A 12,483-nucleotide genomic window follows, 5' to 3' on the forward strand; every position below is an offset into this window, starting at 1 on the left:
ATGTAAAAAATATGTAGATGTAGTCTTACTATTTGGCCACAAGATGGCCACCTTGAGTTATTTTTCCACTCCTTGTGCTTCAAGCTAAGCGGAAGCACAAGGGGGATGCGGAAATTTTTACGAGCAGAAAGGCTGAAGCCTCTTGTAAGAGTGCTTCGGTTTTTCTGCTGGGGACACAGATCGGTGATCTTCCATGTATGTAGCTTACACAGCGCTGGCATGGCATGTGATGTCACATGTGCCGGCGAGCTATGCAGCGGCAACTTGGATGTGGCTGTGGAAGAGTGGCGAATTCATAAGACAGATGGGCACCACAACACAGGACAGGTACCCACTGCACCAGGCTATCTATTCTGGGGCACCACCTTCACCTGGCTAATCTATTCTGGGGCACCACCTGCACCTGGCTAATCTATTCTGGGGCACCACCTGCACCTGGCTAATCTATTCTGGGGCACCACCTGCACCTGGCTAATCTATTCTGGGGCACCACCTGCACCTGGCTAATCTATTCTGGGGCACCACCTTCACCTGGCTAATCTATTCTGGGGCACCACCTGCACCTGGCTAATCTATTCTGGGGCACCTATAGCTTGCTACCTATACTGGGGGACCACCTGTACCTTGCTAACCTGTACTGGGCACACCTATGCCTTGCTACCTATTCTGGGGAACCTATACCTGGATACCTATATGGGGGGCACCTATACATAGCTAGAACAGGGGGTCAAAAGGTGACACAGTTGGACCTAGAAGGGGACAAAAGAGGCACGGGGGAACAGAGGGGGAGAAAATAGCCACAGGGGGAACAGAGAACATACGGGGATATGAAGTGACACAGAGGGAGACAAATTAGACACAAATTGAGGTGACACAGAGGAGGACAAATAAGGCATAGGGAGAACAGAAGGGACAAAAGAGAATGGATTTGGATTAAAAATGGACACGGTCCTTATCTCATTTGTTAACCAGGGACTACCTATATTTTGTTAGTATTTGGCTCCACACACATCGTGCCTGATTCACAAAGCGGTGCTAACAGTTAGCACGCTGGTGAAAAGCCCTTTATCATGCCTAAACTCAGTTTAGGCATGATAAGTTTAGGTGTGATAAGTTTAGGCATGTTAAGGTTTAGGTGTGATAAGTTTAGGTGTGATAAGTTTAGGCATGATAAGTTTAAGCACCAACTGGGTTAGCACCGCAGTGCACAGCTGATCAAAAGTTTTGCGCTAGCAAAGTCTGGTGCACTTCGCATAGAGTTTAATGGCGCTGCTTTGCATGCGGGACTTTGCATGCGATCTAAACTTATCTAAACTTAGCATGCCTAAACTTATCACACCTAAACTTATCACGCCTAAACTGGCTTTTCACCAGTGTGGTGCAAAGGTTATCACGCCTAAAGTCTTTTAGGCGTGATAACTGAGTTATCACCGCTTTGAGAATCAGGCCCATCATGTAATGGCCACGCCCACTTTTTCACTGGTAGGGGGTACATTTGCCTAGGGATGACTCACAAAGGGGCACACGTGCTAAAAAGGTTGAGAACCACTGGTCTAAAGCATCAAATACAGCATAAAATTAATAGCAAAAAAAAAAAAAAAAAAAGATATAGTTTCTAAGTTACTGGAAGGGTTATTCCTTAAACCTTCTACTTCACTCAGAAGCTAATTGCTAATTTTTAGTATGGCAAGAGCAATCTTATTAGATTGACTGGAGCTATACTAAAGGTAGCCATGCAAATGAAAAATTAGTGAAAATCGGTGCAACCAAGTGCATGCCTGACCGACAGTGCGACCAATTTCGTTACCGAAATTGGTTGTATAGTCGGTCGCACATGCTGCAAGATGTTGGGCCGACTTGCTGGATTGGCGTGCAACTTCGGGAAGATCAATGAACCCCCCTTGCTGTCCCCACTAATGTTAAGTGACACCCGTCACACACGTCACACACGCTGCCATCTTACTAGGCAACCATGTGGTACGCGTGTATGGAGAATCCCGGAAGCAGCGGAGGCCGTGGACAGGTAATGTATAGCATGCACTGGGCACGGGACAAAGGGGGGGGGGGCGACACTTAACAGGGGAATAGCGTTGGGGCAGCAAGGCGGTCAGATGCGGCGTCACAAGGCCGATTACAGGTCGATTTCAGTATGAAATTGATTGGGAATCTGCCTGCGGTGTATGGTCAGCCGACAGACCTCTCTCTTATCAGATTCGATTAGGAGAGAGATTTGTTTCTTGGTTTAATCTGTCCATTATTGCTAGATGCATGGCTACCTTTAGCTGTGTAAACAATAACTCTGTACCCAGGAGGGGGAAGCAGAGAACTTTCTCTACTTTGTTTGCACAGTAATTACTTCTTAGTTATTTTCTTTCTTGCATTGAAGTACATCCATGTCTATAATTACTTGGTAATTCCCAGTCGTGTTGATCCAAGGTTTATATCTGACTGCCATCTGGAGTCGGCAAGGAATTTTTTCCCCTTTGAGCTAATCAGACATTGCTTTGTGATGCTGGGAATACATAATGAGTTTTTTTGGCACTTTTACTTTCCGATCGATTTTCCAATAGTTTTTTTTCTGATCTATTTCCATTCATTGCTATTATAAAATCAATCATAAAAAATGATCGAAATCAGATCAACCTGTTGGAAATTATCTATCAAGCCATGTATCTGCAACCCCCCCCCCCCAAAAAAAACAAAAAACTCATGGTGTATTCTCAGCATAAGAGTTTTTCGTCTTCTTCTGGATCAACAGGGGTGTATGAGTGTGCAGGCTGGTGCTGTATTGTATTTCTAGTAGAACTTAATGGATGGATGTCTTTTTCAAACAAATTCACTATGCAACATTAGGCTTAATTGATCAAACAAAATGTAAATAAATACATACATGCCGTTTTAAGTTTTTTTTTTTTTATGTCTGTTGGACTGGATGTTTTTATTGAATGGGTCTAGTTGTAGTGTATGTCTGCCTCTCTAATAATCAGAGACTTTAGTGAAGACCAGGGATGATGTGGAAGGGACATTTTGCTGCAGAGTATACACAGTCACACTAATAACGCTCTATGGAGGCACCACACACCGCCAATGACCTCCAACATTACTGTAATCCAATCATAAATACATAAACATGAAAAAAAGGATGTTGTGCAGATCCTATTTATTAGATTAAGAGACAGTATGATCAACAATGCCTCAGAAGCCGTTCATTAAATGACAACTAACATTTATCTTTTGGATTATTCTTTTTTTTTTAAATAACCACCAGTTAGAAATAAACATTTGTGATACTTTAAGGGCTTGGTTTACTAAAGAAGGTCCTACACCAGAGCCGGATCATCCACAAGGCAAACCTAGGCAGTTGCCTAGGCCCTGGAGAGAATCTAGGTGCCTGGTGGATGCTAGCTGGGTTCCAAATCTTACACAAAAGAAGCCAGGTGATCACCAGCGGTGGGCAAAAACTGCTATCTTGCTCCGGGCTCTGAGTCCTAATGAGCCTTCCCTCTCCTGTCCCGGTGCCCTCGGTGCACTGCTGTCCCCGGGAGCAGTATTTGACTAATTTGGTCAAATACTGCTCACTCTGCTAGTGAAGGAGACTTCGGAAAGTCTACGGGGAGCCTGAGTGCTCCTGAGTGCTCTCTCACGCACTCACATGTGCGCAGTATGGAGCCGCCTGTCTTTGGGAGGACTCAGGCTCCTCCGAAGTCCCCCACGGCGGAGGATTTAAATGGGGGAGCCAGCTCTGCACTGAGGGCTCCAGGAGAGGAGAGGGGAAGGCTCATTAGAACCCAGAGCCTTCCCTCTCCTTAGGCAAGTATCTGGCTTATTTTTAAAGACTCCCTTTAGCTTTAATCCTTTTTTGCCTCTGCCCTGCCTTTGTCTAGGGCAATAAATGTAGGTGAGAGCACCACACAGCTAGTTTTAGCACACTGTCCTTTATGGAATTCCTTTTCCCAACTGAAGTAATGGGTGGAAATTTCATTATGGCAGTTTTGCAAAGACTGCTGAGAGATTGGGTCATCTGTGGGTGGGAGGAGTCTCAAAGTTTGGCCTGTGGGATACCGCTTCCACCTTTTCCACTGAGCCAGCCTATCGCCTATCTCAGAGAGGAGAGGAGTAGTGCAGTGCCTGCCACAGTATGTTGCATTCCACACTTCAAGTACACCTGAACTGACAGAGATATCGATGCTGCCATATTTAATTAGTTTTAAATAATGCCAGTTTCCTAGCATTCTTCTCATCTACTTGGCTGCAGTAGTGTCTGAATCACTCACCTGAAACAAGCACAGGGCTTATCCAGTCAGACTTCATTTAGAGCGCCTGATGCTTATTCGGGGTCTATAGCTAAAAGCATTGAAGGTAGAAGATCAGAAGGACAGCCAGGCAACTGGGTATTGTTTAACCACTTGAGGACCCACCCTTTACCCCCCCTTAAGGACCAGCGCTGTTTTAGCTGATCTGTGCTGGGTGGGCTCTACAGCCCCCAGCACAGATCAGTGTGCAGGCAGAGCGACCAGATCACCCCCCTTTTTTCCCCACTAGGGGGGTCTGATCGCTCCTGCCTGCCGGGTGTTGCGGGGGGGGGGGGGCACCTCAAAGCCCCCCTCCGAGGCGAAATCCCCCCCTCCCTCTCCTACCTGGCCCCCCCTGGTGAACCGGGCTGCACAGGACGCTATCCGTCCTGTGCAGCCAGTGACAGGCTGTCCCCTGTCACATGGCGGAAATCCCCGGCCGCTGATTGGCCGGGGATCGCCGATCTGCCTTACGGCGCTGCTGCGCAGCAGCGCCGTACAATGTAAACAAAGCGGATTATTTCCGCTTGTGTTTACATTTAGCCTGCGAGCCGCCATCGGCGGCCCGCAGGCTATTCACAGAGCCCCCCGCCGTGAATTGACAGGAAGCAGCCGCTCGCGCGAGCGGCTGCTTCCTGATTAATCAGCCTGCAGCTGGCGACGCAGTACTGCGTCGCTGGTCCTGCAGCTGCCACTTTGCCGACGCACGGTATAAGTGTGAGGTCGGCAAGTGGTTAAAAGGAAATAACTATGGCAGCCTTGACAGGGGCATAACTAGAAATCACCAGGCCCTCCCGCAAAAATTTAGATGCCCCCCCCTGGCCCGCTTACGGCCATTTTGGGGTGCAGGAGGGGTCGCAGCATGAGGGGAGGCCATTGGGCCCCTCCCCTTCAGAGCGTTCCCCTCCTGCATTAAATAGGTGGCAGCAGCGGCGGCAGGAACACAGGCATACCTCTGTAATTCACTGCTGAGGTCCGGTCTCTAAGTGTTACATGCTACTTCCGGTTTATCAGGAAGTAGCATGTAGCACTTAGAGATTGGACCTCAGCGGTGGGACATATAGGTATGCCTGTGTTCCTGCTGCCGCCGCCGCCACCTATTTAATGCAGGAGGGGAGCACTTTGAGGGGAGAGCCCAAGGTGAGGGGAGGAGGGGGGCCCCCTCCGTGCCGATGTGGGGGCCAATACTCTCCCCTCATGCTACGACCCCTTCTGCCCCCCAAACCGGCCCCTATGCAGTTGCAGGGGCTGCAGCACCTATTGTTACGTCACTGAGCCTCGATATACCTCTCACTCCAAGCATGCTTTCAACTGTTTTACCTGCTCAGATTTAGTGATCTTGCGCCCACTGCAGCCTCTACTTCCTGTTCTTGTCGGACAAGAGTGGAACCCAGTAGGTGTTAGGCATTCCAAGATTCTTTTCTGGTCTCTACAGTTAAAAAAAACAAAAAACAAAAAAAAAAGATTAGCATTCAGCTTCAATAAGACTGACCACTCTTCTTTGACTTCTATTATCACCAAAACATTTCCATCTGCAGAGGTGTGACACTGGATGTTTACAACCGTCCCCTCCTTACAATGATCCCCTCCTAACAAACAGGTTCTATTCCAGGAGGTGGTTTGTGAGTTGAGTCATAAGTTCTACATAGTAAAAGGAGGATAAATTACTTACTTTTGGAAAACTATGGATTTGGATATACAGTGTGAACAATAATGTTTTTGTACTTTTAAATGGGTCTTAAAACACAAGACAGCAGTTTATAAAACACTGTAAAATACAACAACAAAAATATGTAACAAACTACTGTATATTTTGTACTTGAAGAGAAGGGTTTGTATGTAAGACTTTGTATGTATCAAACATTGTAACAAGCCATTTGTAAGTAGGAAACGGTCTGTATTATTGGTAAACTAGAGACTGCTGTCCCTGAGAATTCCAGGATATCAGCAATAACACAAAACACTCATCACCAATATTCATGCCATGGTAATCACAAAAATCTCTGTCTGAAATTGTGATGAATTTATTTTTTTACGATTTCACAGCATTTTTGGTTTTCCATACTTCCATACTACATGCAGCACTTTTGCAAATTTAATAAAAGTGATTCTGTTTGGTGTGAAAAAGTCAGCAGGGCAATAACTGGGGGTGGATTTCTGGAGGGCCATCAAGGCCCGAGCCTTGGGCAGCTTCAAGGGGGGGGGGGGGGGGGGGCTAGACATAAAACCGGGGTTGTTGCATACACGAGAGGAGGCTGCAAATACGGGGAGAGGGGAGCTACTGTTCACCTGTAAATAAAAGGAAGGGGGTGTTACACATGGAAAGGGGGCACATGGCAGAAAAATGATACATTCAGCCTTGCTGATAATCCATTCAGAATACATGATTTGGAGGTTTGCTGTAGCTTTTCCTAGTCTATGCACAAAACGAAAGGTAAAAATCTGAGAAAAATGGCTGCTGACATTCACACTGCGTAGAGGTGATCTGGAGAGCACCAATTTCTTATATTTTTAAATTCATTTTATTAAATGTTGTTTGCATTAGCATACTGTCACTTTAAAAGAAAAATCAAAGCTGCATTTCATATCCAATTTTACTATTTTTTTACCGTTACTGTAAATCTGCTTTATGTTTACAGAATCTCCTCTTCCCATACCGGCTGTATTTCCAGTCATTACTGCACTGTGTGACAGAGTTCAATCACCTCATGCAGTGGTGTTTGAGCGCCACCTGGTGGTAAACTGGCGGTAGTGGAGATGGAAAGCCCAAACTCACCAGTAAAACGAATAATGCAAATTCAAGTGAATATAAAGTAAAAAAAAAAAAGGTGGAAAAGAGACTTTCATGGGCAAGCCTACGTTACAACATGGTCCTAGAGTTTACTTATAGCCTTTGTAAGCTAGCGGGCAGGCCAGTCACGTGTTACCATATGATGCTCAAGTAGCAAGAACAGTAAATGCCAGTGTAAAATCAGATAACAATCTCTCCTCTGATAATGCTTTCTCTATGGCAACGGTGGCCAATCTTTATAGACCAAGGGCCATATCGCCGTTCTTGAGAGTGCTCGGGGGCAGAACTAGCGAAATGAAGCACAATTTTTGCAGATTGCCTGTGACCGTCTGTGAAATAAAACATTTCCACTGGAAATAACCCATATACCAGGTACAGGTGGCACAGAAGCAGCTGCTAATCAGTGGCTGTTGCTGCTGCTGCAATAGTGGCTGTGGCTAATCAGTGACTGTTACTGCTGCTGGCACAGTGACGGCTGCTAATCAGTGCCGGTTACTGCTGCTGGCACAGTGACGGCTGCTAATCAGTGGCTGTTATGGCTTCTGGCATAGTGACGGCTGCTAATCAGTGGTAGCATAGTGGCAGCTGCTAATCAGTCGCTTCTACTGCATAGTGGTGGCGGTTATTCAGTGACTACTGCTGCTGGCATAGTGGTGACTGCTAATCAGCGACTGTTACCACTGCTGGCATAATCAGTGGCTGTTACTGCTGCTGGCACAGTGGCAGCTGCTAATCAGTGACTTACTGCTGCTGGCACAGATGCAGCTGCTAATCAGTGACTTACTGCTACTGTGGCATACTGCCGACTACTAATCAGTGACTGTTATTGCTGTTGGCATAGTGGCAGCTGCTAATCAGTGACGTTTACTGCTGCTGCCTCAGTGGCAGCTGCTAATCAGTGGCTGTTACTGCTGCGGACATAGTGGCAGCTGCTAATCAGTGGCTGTTACTGCTGCTGGCACAGTGGAAGCTGCTAATCAGTGGCTGTTACTGCTGCTGGCACAGTGGAAGCTGCTAATCAGTGGCTGTTACTGCTGCTGGCACAGTGGAAGCTGCTAATCAGTGGCTGTTACTGCTGCTGGCACAGTGAAAGCTGCTAATCAGTGGCTGTTACTGCTGCTGGCACAGTGAAAGCTGCTAATCAGTGGCTGTTACTGCTGCTGGCACAGTGGAAGCTGCTTATCAGTGGCTGTTACTGCTGCTGGCACAGTGGAAGCTGCTAATCAGTGGCTGTTACTGCTGCTGGTACAGTGGAAGCTGCTAATCAGTGGCTGTTACTGCTGCTGGCACAGTGACAGCTGCTAATCAGTGGCTGTTACTGCTGCTGGCACAGTGAAAGCTGATAATCAGTGGCTGTTACTGCTGCTGGCACAGTGGAAGCTGCTAATCAGTGGCTGTTACTGCTGCTGGCACAGTGGAAGCTGCTAATCAGTGGCTGTTACTGCTGCTGGCACAGTGGAAGCTGCTAATCAGTGGCTGTTACTGCTGCTGGCACAGTGAAAGCTGCTAATCAGTGGCTGTTACTGCTGCTGGCACAGTGGAAGCTGCTAATCAGTGGCTGTTACTGCTGCTGGCACAGTGGAAGCTGCTAATCAGTGGCTGTTACTGCTGCTGGCACAGTGGAAGCTGCTAATCAGTGGCTGTTACTGCTGCTGGCACAGTGGAAGCTGCTAATCAGTGGCTGTTACTGCTGCTGGCACAGTGGAAGCTGCTAATCAGTGGCTGTTACTGCTGCTGGCACAGTGAAAGCTGCTAATCAGTGGCTGTTACTGCTGCTGGCACAGTGGAAGCTGCTAATCAGTGGCTGTTACTGCTGCTGGCACAGTGGAAGCTGCTAATCAGTGGCTGTTACTGCTGCTGGCACAGTGGAAGCTGCTAATCAGTGGCTGTTACTGCTGCTGGCACAGTGGAAGCTGCTAATCAGTGGCTGTTACTGCTGCTGGCACAGTGGAAGCTGCTAATCAGCGGCTATTACTGCTTCTGGCACAGTGGAAGCTGCTATTTAGTGGCTGTTTCTGCTGCTGGCACAGTGGAAGCTGCTAATTAGTGACTGCAGACACGGCCTGTGGGTCACATTGAATTTACAACTGTAGAGAACTGCTTGGTGGGCAACTGCCAGAAATGGCTTGGTGGGCTGTATTTGGCCACCAGGCTGGACTTTTGGACATGCCTGCTCTACTGGAAAGTAAGGGCTGGTTCGCATGAGCATCTGCCCTGTGTTTAACGCGGGGCTCGGCATTAAATGCTCCCATTCAAGTGAATGGGAGCGTTTGTACCAGGCTTTTACCGGCTTTCGCGCGAACGCGGCGTACAGATCCCAATTTTCCCTGGCATTCGAGGCGCTACATGTAGCATCCTGGAACGGTTAACCGCTGTGGCTAATGTCTCCCTGTGGGGGGAGAAAAACGCTGACTGCAACTGAACCCAACTGAAAGCTTGAACATGACGCTGCCGCAACACCGCCGAACGCAACGCCTCTGAAAGCCGGGCAGACGCCCGCGAGAACCAGCCCTAAAGCAAATCAATGTTCCATAACCCAGACAACTTTATGTTCTGACTGTATGTCCACTTGGATAGTGTATGCTGCACACCAGGAACTTTGGACAGTGGGCACTGCACACCAGGTCCAGGACCCTCTCTAGCTTTGGGCTAGAAAGTCAACTTGCACATGCGTGGGAACACTATCAGATATGGAGCAATATCTGACACTACACCGGATTACATTTTCCAGTATCCCTGCAATGCAATGAAATACATTTGTCTTGTATGTGCCTCTGCTGCTTTTGATTGGTCAATTTTTCCCGCAGTGTACATTTGCATACACTTTGCATCCATTTGATGTTATCAATAGCGATGGACCAAAGGTGCGTACACACATGCGACTATAGTCGTTTGTAACGATCGTTCCCCGATCTTTACCAACGACGATCGTTACAAAAAACGAACCAACGACTATTAAGGCAAACGACGAACGAGGCAAATCGCTACAAAACAAAGTTCTCTCTTGGCGGATTTTTACCACCGACGATCGTTCGCAAAAGTGGTACATCGTTGGAAACGATCGTTCGTACCAGGCTGGACATGCGTATTTCACTTTTTCTCCAAGGAACTTTACAATTTTATGCGCAGGCGCATTAAGTGCTTTTACGTGGTGTAACGTTCGTTGTAACGATGTGATCGTTACACACTTTTTACAACTAACTTTACTTCGGTCGTTCTTTCGTCAATTAAAAGTTTGTTCGTCGTCCTTAACGAACGATCGTTGTCGCATGTGTGTACGTAGCACAAGAGATCAATCAATGGGGTGCAAATAATTTCTTCATTCTAGCTGCACTGCACTTTTCTAGCAAGAGGGTTAATGAAAGTCATTGATGCATTTCCTTGTACTGACAGCCTGTTAGACAGAAAATAACTCTTCCCACGATCCTTAGCGCCAGACAGACATGGATTGAGATGTAATGGGGCCATAGGCAAAGTAGTAGACTTGGGGGCCTCTTGTAGTCGTTTTGATAAGCTGAAGTGAAGAGCGGTCAAAGAAGGTGTCAGGTGGGTCCCTTGACACCCACTAGGCCCCGGGCACCTGCTTAGGTTGCCTGGTGGATGATCCTGCTCTGCTTAGCAGTACTCTGCTTCTGGATGCTACGCTAATCTTGCAGGAACTAAGTTATTGCTGTGTAAGAGTAGCTTGCCTTTTATAACTTGGCAAGCTACTCTTTTAAAGCCTGGTACACATCTTCAATTTTGATTGGCCAATCACTGACCAATTTTTACCAGCTCCATGTAGCATGAGGATGAATTGTGTAGGTAAGTTCTCATGCTAGATTGAGGTGGTAAAATTGGTCAGTGATTGGCCAATCAAAATCATAATTATTAGTTTTTCTTGATCTGCTGGCATCGTGGCGGCTGCTAATCAGTGGCTGCTACTGCTGCTGGCACAGTGGCACCTGCTAATCATTGGCTGTTACTGCTGCTGGCACAGTGGCAGCAGCTAATCAACAACTTACTGCTGCTGTGGCATACTGGCGGCTACTAATCAGTGGCTGTTACTGCTGCTGGCACAGTGCCGGCTGCTAATCAGTGGCTGCTACTGCTGCTGGCATAGTGGTGGCTGCTAATCAGTGGCTGTTACTGCTGCTGGCACAGTGGCGGCTACTAATCAGTGGCTGTTACTGCTGCTGGCACAGTGCCAGCTGCTAATCAGTGGCTGCTACTGCTGCTGGCATAGTGGTGGCTGCTAATCAGTGGCTGTTACTGCTGCTGGCACAGTGGCGGCTACTAATCAGTGGCTGTTACTGCTGCTGGCACAGTGCCAGCTGCTAATCAGTGGCTGCTACTGCTGCTGGCATAGTGGTGGCTGCTAATCAGTGGCTGTTACTGCTGCTGGCACAGTGGCGGCTGCTAATCAGTGGCTGTTACTGCTGCTGGCACAGTGGCGGCCGCTAATCAGTGGCTGTTGCGGCCGCCACTGTGCCAGCAGCAGTAACAGCCACTGATTAGCGGCCGCCACTGTGCCAGCAGCAGTTAATCAGTGGCTGTTACTGCTGCTGGACCTGGTACAGCGGCAGCTGCTAATCAGTGGCTATTACTGCTTCCATTAGATCAAATATAAAGATTTTTCCAATATGTCTGATCGGATTTCTATAAAAAAAAAAACGGGATAATTGTTAGTTTTTCTTAATCGAAAAAAAAAAAAAAATTATTTTTGCCTTTCATATGACTTGATCGTTTTGGTCGAATAAATGGGAAATCAAATCAAACATTTTAATTGTACTGTGTATGGGCACCATAAGGGTGTGTACAGATGTCCAATTTTGATTGACCAATTTTACCACTAAAAATGTACATACACACAGAGAAAAATCGCTTAAAAAACAACTGATTTACAATGGTTCAACCGACGATCGCTTGTAAAAATACACCGACGTGCAATGCAATGTCCATCGTTCATCTTCCATCCTGTTTGATTTTCTCAACCAACCATTGTTTGAATTTAGAAGTGTGTATGAGCGAAAGACAGCTAAGGAACAAGCAAAGGGAAATAGTATGTGTGTGCATAAAGGATGCATGCTTTGCAGGCGTTCCTATCATAATAATGTGTAGGCATGTCCAAATACATATGAGGGTTACAAGACAGAGCAAAAACAATTCCTTTGTTCAATGCCCCAAACACGGACACACACCACAGGAACATACGCGCACACACACACACACACACACACAATACAGCACTACGCACACACAAACACACACCACAGCACTACGCACACACAAACACACACCACAGCACTATGCACACACATACAATACAGCACCACACACACACACACACACACGCAGAACATCCACACACACACACACACACACACACACACACACAGCACTATACACACATGGAACACA

The 12,483-nt window shown here is 47.1% G+C and overlaps 1 long non-coding RNA gene across 3 annotated transcripts in view; it reads right to left on the bottom strand.

The window, feature by feature from the left end:
- The window catches only part of LOC137540890 (uncharacterized), a 131,744-nt gene that overhangs the window by 81,974 nt on the left and 37,287 nt on the right, over window positions 1–12,483 (bottom strand). For 2 of the 3 annotated variants that reach the window (XR_011025066.1, XR_011025067.1), the window contains exon 3: window positions 5,613–5,721. This is a non-coding gene — a long non-coding RNA (uncharacterized lncRNA). Of the gene's footprint in view, window positions 1–5,612; window positions 5,722–6,901; window positions 6,966–12,483 lie in introns of those variants that run through there. The other variant, XR_011025068.1, reaches the window with a different exon arrangement.

The sequence above is a fragment of the Hyperolius riggenbachi genome, chromosome 12 (assembly GCF_040937935.1).
Source record: "Hyperolius riggenbachi isolate aHypRig1 chromosome 12, aHypRig1.pri, whole genome shotgun sequence".
Taxonomy (NCBI): domain Eukaryota; kingdom Metazoa; phylum Chordata; class Amphibia; order Anura; family Hyperoliidae; genus Hyperolius; species Hyperolius riggenbachi.